The sequence below is a fragment of the Bufo bufo genome, chromosome 3 (genome assembly GCF_905171765.1).
Source record: "Bufo bufo chromosome 3, aBufBuf1.1, whole genome shotgun sequence".
Taxonomy (NCBI): domain Eukaryota; kingdom Metazoa; phylum Chordata; class Amphibia; order Anura; family Bufonidae; genus Bufo; species Bufo bufo.
Genome location: NC_053391.1, coordinates 688,223,489 through 688,238,248, shown reverse-complemented (window position 1 = coordinate 688,238,248; position 14,760 = coordinate 688,223,489).

Here is a 14,760-nt window from a genome sequence, read left to right as displayed (position 1 = left end):
CGATGCCTGCTAATAACAGTCAGTTTACAATTGCATTTAAAAGCAAAATGATTAACTCATGATTTTGCCATGATTAACTCATGATTTTGTCAGACCCCCGTCACAAGACGTGCTCTACAAGGGCATGACAGAGATCACAGGATGTATTCTTGTAATCGAGCCGTATCTAATGCAATGGTCATGACACCTTAATACAAAAGCTTTGTTCTAGAAGCTCGTGACAGCTGTTTTAGACTTTTCTACAGACATGCTCGTGACACCCTCTGGACATGGCACAGTCTGTATTCTTGACAGTGATTTTATCCCCCTTATAAAAGCTTATTTTATATAAAACTTCATAAAGTCGACAGTAAATATTTCATGGCGGCTTTATAAATAAATTTAGCAATTTTATAACACTTCATAAGGCGTTTATAACACTTCATAAGCTTTTGATATAAAAGCTACCCACGATCAACATATAAATTCTTATAAAACATAATCTAACTATTCTAGCTACCACAACTAATTAATATGCTAATCGATACCACATGGTATAGTTTACAACATGACCAGCCTATATAAACAGGGCACTGTCTCTGCATTGTAGCACAGAGAGACTTAGGGCTGTTTCACACGAGCGGATGCCGTGCGTGGCATCCGCTCCGTGAAAGAGTGCCAAGACCCGATGCAGACTGCAGAGGCACGGAGCATTAACATGACTGATAATGCTCCGTGCCTCTCTGTTATCTCTTTACTACGAAATCACAGTTGTCACTGTGATTTCGTAGTAAAGAGATCACAGAGAGGCACGGAGCATTATCAGTCATGTTAATGCTCCGTGCCTCTGCAGTCTGCATCGGTTCTTGGCACTCTTTCACGGAGCGGTTGCCCACACGGCATCCGCTCGTGTGAAACAGCCCTTAGGACCATAGAAGCATAGACCAAAAAGACATAAACTCTTAAAAGGTAAGAACCATTTGTCTGTTATGCTTTTAAATCTTTCACTATTTTTTAATATGACTTGTTATCTAACAATATCGTTAACTATTTATTGAATGTGACTTATGTTATATGCATCTATGTAACTGTGCTTATTTATAGTTCGTAATTCTTCACTAACTAACTAAATGTCTTTTCTTTTATCGCATACAACTGCTGTTATATTTTAACTAACAATATTGTTAACTATTTATTGAATATGACTTATGTTATCTGCATCTATGTATCTGTGCTTATTTATAGTTCGTAATTCTTCACTAACTTACTAAATGCCTTTTCTTTTATCGCATACAACTGTTGCTATATTTTAACTAACAATATACATTAGCGGCGGTGGTGGACAAGTGTTTTCAGACGATTCGCCCAGTATGGCGCTAGCTCATACTGATATTTCAAGCGAACCCGATTACAATACGACGTCTCCTTGTCTGGCCGGTAAGTGTAACCATCTTATGCTTTTATTACGTATATAGTTTTAGAGCTCGTTATATTTCATGCACGTTTATTACAGACACGCAAAGCCAAAACATTTTAAGAATTGTGAACAGAGACGTTGATACTGAAAATACAGAACATTCAAACATTGAAGTTACTAGCAACATCAATTCTGATGAGCTAAAGGAGAACGATCCGGCGCGGGTTATCGATCTCACAACCCCAGGGCGACCTGAAATGAAACAGATGACCAGGCTAGCCAGAACACGTAAGGCTCGATCGACTTCTTTGATGCTGTCTGTTTTAAACATTATCTATATTTCTAATCCACTTTTTTAAAATGCAGCGCTGGAAAGAAAAGTGTATACAATTGATGACATTGCGACACTCTCCGATGAGGCCCTACAAAAGCGTCGCAAGCGGGGCGAAGAGCGTAAGGACCAAAAATCATTGTTGCTGAAACATATTTTAAACAATGTCTATAAGTCTAATACTTTTTGTTAAAATGCAGCGCTGAAAAGAAAAATGGCCACGACCGGTATCTCCAAAGCGGTGTCAAAGAAATCTAACACAACGGGTAAGGCGCCCTCTACAGCCGCTCAAACAACAATGTCTATAACTTTTAAGCATGTATAAACAATGGTGTCTAAACAAAACCTTGTAATTTAAAGTTTTTCAGATGCCTGGTAGTGGCGCAAGTGTCAACAGAACTGTTTCATTCCCAGAACCACCAGAGTTGGGCACCAACGCCCGCGACAGTTGGCTGTCTGAAAACCCCGCATTGCCGACTAGCTGCTGCCCTGATGCCCGTAAGTAGAGTTGAGCGAACACCTGGATGTTCGGATTCGAGAAGTTCGGCCGAACTTCCCGGAAATGTTCGGGTTCGGGATCCGAACCCGAACCGAACTTCGTCCCGAACCCGAACCCCATTGAAGTCAATGGGGACCCGAACTTTTGGGCACTAAAAAGGCTGTAAAACAGCCCAGGAAAGAGCTAGAGGGCTGCAAAAGGCAGCAACATGTAGATAAATCCCCTGCAAACAAATGTGGATAAGGAAATGAATTAAAATAAAAATTTAAAAAATAAAAATGACCCAATATCAATTGGACAGAGGTCCCATAGCAGAGAATCTGGCTTCACGTCAGCAGAGAATCAGTCTCTTCATGCCATAGCAAAGAATCTGGCCTTATGTCAGCACAGAATCTGTCTTCATGTCATAGCAGAGAATCAGGCTTCACGTCACCCACCACTGGAACAGGCCACTGTCACATATTTAGGCCCCGGCACCCAGGCAGAGGAGAGAGGTCCCGTAACAGAGAATCTGGCCTTATGTCAGAACAGAATCTGTCTTCATGTCATAGCAGAGAATCAGGCTTCACGTCACCCAACACTGGAACAGGCCACTGTCACGCATTTAGGCCCAGGCACCCAGGCAGAGGAGAGAGGTCCCGTAACAGAGAATCTGGCCTTATGTCAGCGCAGAATCAGTCTTCATGTCATAGCAGAGAATCAGGCTTCACGTCACCCACCACTGGAACAGGCCACTGTCACATATTTAGGCCCCGGCACCCAGGCAGAGGAGAGAGGTCCCGTAACAGAGAATCTGGCCTTATGTCAGCACAGAATCTGTCTTCATGTCATAGCAGAGAATCAGGCTTCACGTCACCCACCACTGGAACAGGCCACTGTCACACATTTAGGCCCAGGCACCCAGGCAGAGGAGAGAGGTCCCGTAACAGAGAATCTGGCCTTATGTCAGCGCAGAATCTGTCTTCATGTCATAGCAGAGAATCAGGCTTCACGTCACCCACCACTGGAACAGGCCACTGTCACACATTTAGGCCCCGGCACCCAGACAGAGGAGAGGTTCATTCAACTTTGGGTTGCCCCGCAATATAATGGTAAAAATGAAATTAAAAATAGTATTGAATGAGGAAGTGCCCTGGAGTAGAATAATATATTGTTAAGGGGAGGTAGTTAATATCTAATCTGCACAAGTGATAGACAGATCCTGTGGGATCCATGCCTGGTTCATTTTTATGAACGTCAGCTTGTCTACATTGGCTGTAAACAGGCGGCTGCGTTTGTCTGTAATGACGCCCCCTGCCGTGCTGAATACACGTTCAGACAAAACGCTGGCCGCCGGGCAGGCCAGCACCTCCAAGGCATAAAAGGCTAGCTACCATGTGTCACTACCAGAGCTTTGGGACGTTCTCACAGCTCTGTTTCTCCACCCCTGTGATGATGTCACTACTAGAGCTGGGAGGAGTTCTCACTGCTCTGTTTACTTTTGGTTTCCTTCCTCCCAGCTGTTCCTCATGCGTTTGATTTCCCTCTCTTTATATCACCCCTTCTCCTATTGTAGGGCGTGGATTATAGTTCTCATTTCAGTTGTAGCTCTTGCTTTAGTATCTTCACTTGTAGCTATCAGTTCACTGGACCTGTGTTCTGCTGCAGCAAGCACTCCGGATATTGCCAGCTGTCCTTGGATCCGTCTTCTCTGAGGCTGCAACACCTTCAGCTAAGTGTACAGACATTGTTGTGTACCTGATTATTTTCTGACTGGATCTGAGGTGGCCACGGTTCCCTCCAATACTTCCACTATTGTAGGGGTTACAGTGGTCATCAGTCTTAGGCACGTGGGCATGCCTCGTTCCGCCATTTGGATCCGGGCATGTGCTTTAGCAGAATAGGGAGAGCTTTGAGGGTCTGACAGGGGTCACCCTTTATCCTCCCTAGTTTGGGTCCGGTCAGTAGCTCTTTTACTGTGTATACTATTGTTGCTCACATACAGCCGTGACATTATAATCCACCAAAACCGTCCTTTTTTGACATGGATCCGCTTTCTGGCCTGGTTGACCGCATGCAGGGTCTTTCTTTGGAAGTAGCGGATCTCCGTCAATCTATGACTCAGCTTCAAGCATTGGGCTCTGCTCCGGCTCATGGAGTCTGTTGCGAGCCAAAGGTCTCACTTCCGGAAACGTTCTCCGGGGGCAGTGAGAATTTTGTTCGCTTCCGAGAGGCATGCAAACTCCATTTTTGCTTATGTCCCCACTCCTCTGGTAAGGAGGAGCAGAGGGTGAGGATTGTCATCTCCCTGCTCAGGGGTAATGCTCAGACTTGGGCTTTTTCGCTGCCATCAGGGGATCCCTCCCTTCGATCCGTGAAAAGATTTTTTGTGGCCCTGGGGCAGATTTATAATGACCCGGATCGTGTTGCTCTGGCCGAATCTAACTTACGTGTTTTATGCCAGAACAAACTGTCTGCGGAGCTTTATTGTTCTGAATTTCGGAGATGGGCAGCTGATTCGGGTTGGAATGATGCTGCACTCCGGAGTCAGTTCTGTCATGGTCTCTCAGAGAGATTGAAAGATGCGTTTGCTTTCCATGAGAGACCAACGTCCTTAGAGTCTGCCATGTCATTGGCGGTACGCCTTGACAGGCGTCTAAGAGAAAGAAACGAGACCTCTCTGTCCAGCCATTGTCAGTCTAGGGGCAGTGGTGCGGACTCATTCAGTGTGCAGGGGCCTCATCCTGTCTCGCTCCCGTCTGAGGAGGAGCCCATGCAGCTAGGTCGACTTGCCCCTGATAAAAGAGGATTTAGTCCTCAGAGTATGGTGTGTTTTTGTTGTGGGGGCATAGGTCATTTGGCAAATGTTTGTCCCTCTAGGAGATTCTTGAACTGTACTAAGAGCGATAATAAGAGAAAAACCTCAAAAGGTAAATCATCAAATTCTGCTTCATCTGCTACTTTGGGCAAAGTTGATGTAGGAATTGATGCTTTTCCTCTGACCTGCAGTTCCTGTTTTCTCCTGTCTGCCAGGGTGGCGCTAGAGAGCAAAGTCATTTCTTGTGAGATTTTTGTCGATAGTGGAGCGGCCGTCAATCTTATTGACACTCAATTTGTAGCCATGCATGGTTTTCAGGTTTGCACATTAGAAAAGGATATACCTGTTTTTGCTATTGACTCTGCTCCACTCTCACAGAGATCTCTGAAGGGCATTGTTCACAATATCCGGCTAGCTGTAGGTGACACTCATGTGGAGGATATATCTTGTTTTGTCCTTAACGGATTGCCTTCTCCTCTAGTTTTGGGGTTACCCTGGCTCACTAGACATAACCCCACTATTGATTGGCAAGGAAGGCAAATAAATGAGTGGAGTGACTTTTGTAGAGAGAATTGTCTCACAGCGACTTTTGCAGAGGTGTCTACTAAAACTGTGCCATCATTTCTCTCTGATTTCTCGGACGTGTTTTCCGAGAGCGGTGTTCAGGAGCTACCTCCTCACCGGGAGTTTGACTGTCCCATTAACCTCATTCCCAACGCCAAGCTGCCAAAAGCACGCCTCTACAATCTCTCCCAACCGGAAAGAATCGCAATGCGAACTTATATCTCCGAGAGTCTCGAGAAGGGGCATATTCGTCCCCCAAAGTCACCTGTGGCCGCGGGTTTTTTTTTTGTTAAAAAAAAAGATGGCTCTCTGAGACCTTGCCTAGATTTTAGGGAGCTGAACCGTATCACGATTCGCGATCCCTATCCCCTTCCTCTGATCCCGGACCTCTTCAACCAAATTGTTGGGGCCAAGGTGTTTTCCAAATTGGATTTGAGAGGCGCGTACAACCTGGTCAGGGTCAGAGAGGGGAATGAATGGAAAACGGCCTTTAATACCCCTAACGGGCATTTCGAGAATCTCGTTATGCCTTTCGGCCTGATGAATGCTCCGGCCGTCTTTCAGCATTTTGTTAATAGTATTTTCTACCATTTAATGGGGAAATTTGTATTGGTGTATCTTGATGATATTTTGATTTTTTCCCCTGATGTTCAGACCCATCAGGATCATCTTTTTCAGGTTCTGCAGATTCTGCGGGAAAATAAATTGTACGCCAAGCTGGAGAAATGTCTTTTTATGGTATCGGAGATTCAATTTCTGGGTTTTCTCCTCTCTGCTTCTGGTTTTCGCATGGATCCGGAGAAGGTCCGTGCTGTACTTGAGTGGGAGCTTCCTGAGAATCAGAAGGCATTGATGCGCTTTCTGGGTTTTGCGAACTATTACAGAAAGTTCATTTTGAATTATTCCTCTGTTGTCAAACCCCTCACTGACATGACAAAAAAGGGGGCGGATTTTTCCTCTTGGTCGGAGGAGGCGCTTGCAGCCTTTTCTAAGATTAAAAAGAGTTTTGCGTCTGCTCCCGTCTTGGTGCATCCCGATGTTTCCTTACCTTTTATTGTTGAGGTGGATGCTTCCGAGGTGGGTGTGGGTGCGGTTTTGTCCCAGGGCCCTTCTCCTGCCAAATGGCGACCCTGTGCCTTTTTCTCTAAAAAACTCTCCCCGGCAGAGAGAAACTATGATGTGGGAGATAGGGAGTTGTTGGCCATCAAGTTGGCTTTCGAGGAATGGCGCCATTGGTTGGAGGGGGCCAGGCACCCTATCACCGTTTTTACCAACCATAAGAATCTGGCATACTTGGAGTCGGCCAGGCGTATGAATCCGAGACAGGCCAGATGGTCTCTGTTCTTCTCCAGATTCAATTTTGTTGTTACATTCCGACCTGGGATAAAAAATGTGAAGGCTGATGCTCTCTCTCGCTGTTTTCCGGGAGGAGGAAACTCTGAGGACCCGGGTCCCATTTTGGCGGAGGGGGTAGTTGTTTCTGCTCTATATTCCGATTTGGAGGCCGAGGTCCAGGCTGCCCAGACTGAGGCACCTGCCCGTTGTCCTTCTGGGAAGTTGTTCGTGCCTCCTGAGCTACGTCACAAACTCTTTAAGGAGCATCATGATACGGTTCTTGCTGGTCACCCCGGGAGTAGAGCCACGGTAGATCTCATTGCTCGGAGATTTTGGTGGCCGGCTCTTCGTAAGTCGGTGGAGGGTTTTGTGGCTGCTTGTGAGACGTGCGCTCGCGCTAAGGTCCCTCGTTCACGGCCTTCAGGTTCCCTTCTCCCGTTACCCATACCTTCCCGTCCTTGGACACACCTGTCCATGGACTTTATCACGGATCTTCCTCGTTCCTCGGGGAAGTCGGTGATCCTGGTGGTGGTGGACCGTTTTAGCAAGATGGCTCATTTCGTACCTTTCCCTGGTTTACCCAATGCTAAAACGTTGGCGCAAGCTTTTGTCGACCATATTGTTAAATTGCACGGCATTCCTTCTGATATTGTTTCCGATAGAGGCACGCAGTTTGTGTCCAGGTTCTGGAAGGCTTTCTGTTCTCGCCTGGGGGTTCGGCTGTCCTGCTCTTCTGCTTTTCACCCGCAGTCGAATGGTCAGACTGAGCGCCTCAATCAGAATCTGGAGACATATTTGCGCTGTTTTGTGGCAGAGAACCAGGAGGATTGGTTTTCATTTCTCCCTCTTGCTGAGTTTGCTCTGAACAACCGTCGTCAGGAATCTTCTGATAAGTCACCATTCTTTGGTGCATATGGGTTCCATCCGCAGTTTGGGACATTCTCGGGAGGGGCTCTTTCTGGTTTACCTGAGGAGGAGAGATTTTCCTCGTCTTTGTCTACCATTTGGCAAAAGATTCAGAGTAATCTTAAAAAGATGAGTGAGAGGTATAGGCGTGTGGCTGATAAGAGACGTGTGCCTGGTCCGGACCTGAATGTGGGTGATCTGGTGTGGTTGTCTACAAGAAATATTAAACTGAAGGTTCCCTCCTGGAAATTGGGTCCCAAGTTTATTGGGCCTTATAAAATCTTGTCAGTCATCAATCCTGTTGCCTTCCGTCTTGATCTTCCACGGGTTTGGAAGATACATAATGTATTTCACAGATCTCTCTTAAAACCATATGTCCAGCCCACGGTACCCTCCTCTTTGCCTCCTCCTCCGATTTTGGTTGATGGCAATCTGGAGTTTGAGGTTTCCAGAATTGTGGACTCTCACATTGTCCGCGCTTCTCTTCAGTACCTCGTTCATTGGAAGGGTTATGGTCCTGAGGAGAGGATGTGGGTTCCGGTGTCGGACATTAAAGCCACTCGCCTCATCAGGGCATTTCATAGGGCTCATCCTGAGAAGGTGGGTCCTGGGTGTCCGGAGTCCACCCGTAGAGGGGGGGTACTGTCACTACCAGAGCTTTGGGACGTTCTCAAAGCTCTGTTTCTCCACCACTGTGATGATGTCACTACTAGAGCTGGGAGGAGTTCTCACTGCTCTGTTTACTTTTGGTTTCCTTCCTCCCAGCTGTTCCTCATGCGTTTGATTTCCCTCTCTTTATATCACCCCTCCTCCTATTGTAGGGCGTGGATTATAGTTCTCATTTCAGTTGTAGCTCTTGCTTTAGTATCTTCACTTGTAGCTATCAGTTCACTGGACCTGTGTTCTGCTGCAGCAAGCACTCCGGATATTGCCAGCTGTCCTTGGATCCGTCTTCTCTGCGGCTGCAACACCTTCAGCTAAGTGTACAGACATTGTTGTGTACCTGATTATTTTCTGACTGGATCTGAGGTGGCCACGGTTTCCCTCCATATACTGAGTAGGGCACCGGTGGCCGTGCCCCTTCCACTATTGTAGGGGTTACAGTGGTCATCAGTCTTAGGCACGTGGGCATGCCTCGTTCCGCCATTTGGATCCGGGCATGTGCTTTAGCAGAATAGGGAGAGCTTTGAGGGTCTGACAGGGGTCACCCTTTATCCTCCCTAGTTTGGGTCCGGTCAGTAGCTCTTTTACTGTGTATACTATTGTTGCTCACATACAGCCGTGACACCATGTTAGTGAAACGTTGCCTCCTGCTAACACGTTCCGTATCAGGTGGTGGTGCAGTTAGCTGTGGCGTGGTGACAAAACTTTTCCACATCTCTGCCATGCTAACCCTGCCCTCAGAGGAGCTGGCCGTGACACAGCTGCGTTGGCGACCTCTTGCTCCTCCTCTGCCTTCGCCTTGGGCTTCCACTGGTTCCCCTGTGACATTTGGGAATGCTCTCAGTAGCGCGTCTACCAACGTGCGCTTGTACTCGTGCATCTTCCTATCACGCTCCAGTGTAGGAAGTAAGGTGGGCACATTGTCTTTGTACCGGGGATCCAGCAGGGTGGCAACCCAGTAGTCCTCACACGTTTAAATGTGGGCAACTCTGCTGTCGTTGCGCAGGCACTGCAGCATGTAGTCGCTCATGTGTGCCAGGCTGCCCAGAGGTAAGGACAAGCTGTCCTCTGTGGGAGGCGTATCGTCATCGTCCTGTGTTTCCCCCCAGCCACGCACCAGTGATGGGTCCGAGCTGCTTTGGGTGCCACCCCGCTGTGAACATGCTTCATCCTCATCCTCCTCCACCTCCTCCTCATCCTCGTCCTCCTCGTCCTCCAGTAGTGGGCCCTGTCTGGCCACATTTGTGGTGTTGCAAAAAAACTCCCTCTGAGTCCCTTCAAAGAGACTGGCCTGAAAGTGCTAAAAATGACCCCTCTTCCTCCTCTTCCTCCTGGGCCACCTCCTCTTCCATCATCGCCCTAAGTGTTTTCTCAAGGAGACATAGAAGTGGTATTGTAACGCTGATAACGGCGTCATCGCCACTGACCATTTTGGTGGAGTACTCGAAACAACGCAACAGGGCACACAGGTCTCGTATGGAGGCCTAGTCATTTGTGGTGAAGTGTGTCTGATCCGCAGTGCGACTGACCCGTGCGTGCTGCAGCTGAAACTCCACTATGGCCTGCTGCTGCTCGCACAGTCTGTCCAGCATATGCAAGGTGGAGTTCCACCTGGTGGGTACGTCGCATATGAGGCAGTGAGCGGGAAGGCCGAAGTTACGCTGTAGCGCAGACAGGCGAGCAGCGGCAGGGTGCGAACGCCGGAAGCGCGAACAGACGGCCCGCACTTTATGCAGCAGCTCTGACATGTCGGGGTAGTTGCGAATGAACTTCTGCACCACCAAATTCAGCACATGCGCCAGGCAAGGGATGTGCGTCAAACCGGCTAGTCCCAGAGCTGCAACGAGATTTCACCCATTATCGCACACCACCAGGCCGGGCTTGAGGCTCACCGGCAGCAACCACTCGTCGGTCTGTTATTCTATACCCCGCCACAACTCCTGTGCGGTGTGGGGCCTGTCCCCCAAACATATGAGTTTCAGAACGGCCTGCTGACGTTTACCCCGGGCTGAGCTGAAGTTGGTGGTGAAGGTGTGTGGTAGACTGGATGAGCAGGTGGAAGAAGAGGAGGAGGAAGCTGAGTAGGAGGAGGAGGAGACAGGAGGCAAAGAATGTTGCCCTGCGATCCTTGGCGGCGGAAGGACGTGCGCCAAACAGCTCTCCGCCTGGGGCCCAGCCGCCACTACATTTACCCAGTGTGCAGTTAGGGAGATATAGCGTCCCTGGCCGTGCTTACTGGTCCACGTATCTGTGGTTAAGTGGACCTTGCCACAGATGGCGTTGCGCAGTGCAAACTTGATTTTATCGGACACTTGTTTGTGCAGGGAAGGCACGGCTCTCTTGGAGAAGTAGTGGCGGCTGGGAACAACATACTGTGGGACAGCAAGTGACATGAGCTGTTTGAAGCTGTGTGTGTCCACCAGCCTAAATGACAGCATTTCATAGGCCAGTAGTTTAGAAATGCTGGCATTGAGGGCCAGGGATCGAGGGTGGCTAGGTGGGAATTTACGCTTTCTCTCAAATGTTTGTGAGATGGAGAGCTGAACGCTGCCGTGTGACATGGTTGAGATGCTTGGTGACGCAGGTGGTGGTGTTGGTGGTACATCCCATGTTTGCTGGGCGGCAGGTGCCAACGTTCCTCCAGAGGCAGAGGAAGAGGCCGAGGCGGCAGTAGCAGCAGCAGAAGAGGCCGAGGCGGCGGCAGCAGCAGAAGAGGCCGAGGCGGCAGCAGCAGAAGAGGTAGCAGGGGGAGCCTGAGTGACTTCCTTGTTTTTAAGGTGTTTACTCCACTGCAGTTTATGCTTTGCATGCAGGTGCCTGGTCATGCAGGTTGTGCTAAGGTTCAGAACGTTAATGCCTCGCTTCAGGCTCTGATGGCACAGCGTGCAAACCACTCGGGTCTTGTCGTCAGCACATTGTTTGAAGAAGTGCCATGCCAGGGAACTCCTTGAAGCTGCCTTTGGGGTGCTCGGTCCCAGATTGCGGCGGTCAGTAGCAGGCGGAGTCTCTTGGCGGCGGGTGTTCTGATTTTGCCCACTGCTCCCTCTTTTGCTACGCTGTTGGCTCGGTCTCACCACTGCCTCTTCCTCCGAACTCTGAAAGTCAGTGGCACGACCTTCATTCCATGTGGGGTCTAGGACCTCATCGTCCCCTGCATCGTCTTCCACCCAGTCTTGATCCCTGACCTCCTGTTCAGTCTGCACACTGCAGAAAGACGCAGCAGTTGGCATCTGTGTTTCGTCATCATCAGAGACGTGCTGAGGTGGTATTACCATGTCCTCATCATCAGGAAGCATAAGTGGTTGTGCGTTAGTGCATTCTATCTCTTCCACCCCTGGGGAAGGGCTAGGTGGATGCCCTTGGGAAACCCTGGCAGCAGAGTCTTCAAACAGCATAAGAGACTGCTGCATAACTTGAGGCTCAGACAGTTTCCCTGATATGCATGGGGGTGATGTGACAGACTGATGGGCTTGGTTTTCATGCGCCATCTGTGCGCTTTCTGCAGAAGACTGGGTGGGAGATAATGTGAACGTGCTGGATCCACTGTCGGCCACCCAATTGACTAATGCCTGTACCCGCTCAGGCCTTACCATCCTTAGAACGGCATTGGACCACACAAAATATCGCAGTAAATTCTGCTGGCTACTGGGACCTGAGGTAGTTTGTTCACTAGGACGTGTGGCTGTGGCAGAACGGCCACGTCCTCTCCCAGCACCAGAGGGTCCACTAACACCACCACGACCATGTCCACGTCCGCGTACGCGTCCCTTATTAGATGTTTTCCTCATTGTTCCCGTTCACCACAATTTTGAGAATGGCAAATTTGGGAATAGTTTTTCAACCCAGAACAAAAAGTGTGCTTTTACGGTCACTACAAATAACTTGACCAGCTAAAACAGTACAGATTTGGTTGAATAGAAATGTGAGGCCTGTTTTTTTTTGCGCTGTGTGACAGGTATAGGTTTAATCACAGAATCAGACTTGTATCTGCATGGTAGCGTGTGTCTTAGGTTTTTCTGAATGACACTATCAGCACCTTCAATGTAAGATATCCTTTTTGGGATAGATTTCAAGTAGGCCTCATATAGCAGAGACTAGTTATTTTGAGAATGGCAAATATGGGAATAGTTTTTCAACCCAGAACAAAAAGTGTGCTTTTACGGTAACTACAAATAACTTGACCAGCTAAAACAGTACAGATTTGGTTGAATAGAAATGTGAGGCCTGTTTTTTTTTGCGCTGTGTGACAGGTATAGGTTTAATCACAGAATCAGACTTCTATCTGCACGGTAGCGTGTGTCTTAGGTTTTTCTGAATGACACTATCAGCACCTTCAATGTAAGATATCCTTTTTGGGATAGATTTCAAGTAGGCCTCATATAGCAGAAACTAGTTATTTTGAGAATGGCAAATTTGGGAATAGTTTTTCAACCCAGAACAAAAAATGTGCTTTTACGGTCACTACAAATAACTTGACCAGCTAAAACAGTACAGATTTGGTTGAATAGAAATGTCAGGTCTATTTTTTAGGCGCTGGGTGACAGGCTCAACTTGCCCCTGATGTAGTATATGGCCAAAAAATAACCACACTATTGATGGTTAAATGCACATGGGTGACACAGGCTCAGCCTGCACCTAATGTAGTATATGGCCAAAAAATAACCAGACTGTTGATGGTTAAATGCACTTCGGTGACACAGGCTCAGCCTGCAGCTGATGTAGTATATGGCCAAAAAATAACCAGACTGTTGATGGTTAAATGCACTTCGGTGACACAGGCTCAGCCTGCAGCTGATGTAGGATATAGCACAAAATAACCACACTATTGATGGTTAAATACACTTGGTGATAGCTTGTGCTGGCGCACCACAAGTCACAAAATGGCCGCCGATCACCCCAGAAAAAAGTGATCTAAAAACGCTCTGGGCAGCCTCAAAAAAGTGAGCAAGTCGATATTAGCACTTCAATGATCCACAGCTGCAGATCGATCACAGAATGAAGTCTTTTAGAGGAGTTAATCTGCCTAATCTCGCCCTAACGTCGCAGCAGCAACCTCTCCCTATGCTTGAATCAGCAGAGTGACGTGCAGTGCTACGTGACCCAAGCTTATATAGAGGCTGGGTCACATGCTGCACTGGCCAATCACAGCCATGCCACTAGTAGGCAAGGCTGTGATGGCCTCTTGGGGCAAGTAGTATGACGCTTGTTGATTGGCTGCTTTGCAGCCTTTCAAAAAGCGCCAAGAAAGCGCCGAACACCGAACCCGGACTTTTACGAAAATGTTCGGGTTCGGGTCCGTGTCACGGACACCCCGAAATTCGGTACGAACCCGAACTATACAGTTCGGGTTCGCTCATCCCTACCCGTAAGTTAATATTACACTCTGCTCTGTTTTAATTAGACCTGCTTGAAGTTCTTAACACTTACATCTTGCTGCTTGTCTTTAAATTTTAATAAAAGTCATAATGCCATATCTAGCTATCAATTTATCTAGCTATCTATATCTATCCATTTATCTATCGATGTCTTCATACATCCAAATACCCCCAAATATCTAAATTCTATTAAATTATCTATATATCTATCTATCTATGTCTCTATGCACACAAATACCCCAACTATCTAAATTCGATCAATTTATGTATTTATCTATCTATATTTCTATCTACATATCTATGTATCAATTACTTAGCTATCTTTCGCAACGGAGTTGTTTTAATTAGCGAGCTTGAAATTCTTAATACTTATATCTTAATGTTTGTCTTTAAATCGCAGCCAAAAGAAAAGAAAGCACCAAAGCCAGAGTCAGTAAAGAGAGACGGCTATCGACCACAAAACAGCATCAGGAACAGTTTACACCGATAGCTGGATTTCTAACAAAGCCGCGGCCGGGTCTACAGAGTGGTGAGCCAACTAGCGTAATAAATGATATTACAGCTTTATGCGACATAACACCAATACCCAATACGCAAGATGTAATACCTTGTAAAAAGCGCATCACGTTTGATATGCCAGACACATGTAGTAACAGACAACAGATAAGCGAACCCCAACAGCGATACGCGCCTCTTGTCCATTCCTGTTATTGCCGGGGTGAAGAGACGTACGACGCATTGCGGGATATCGCGAAATGTATTGATAAAATGGCACGCGTAGCGTTGCATTTAAAATGTTACGTTAAAGACTCTACGTCTCTAGCGTTTAACAGCCCCAACAAAAATACTGTGGGCCAAATACACGCTACGCCTGACAAATGCATACGACTGATT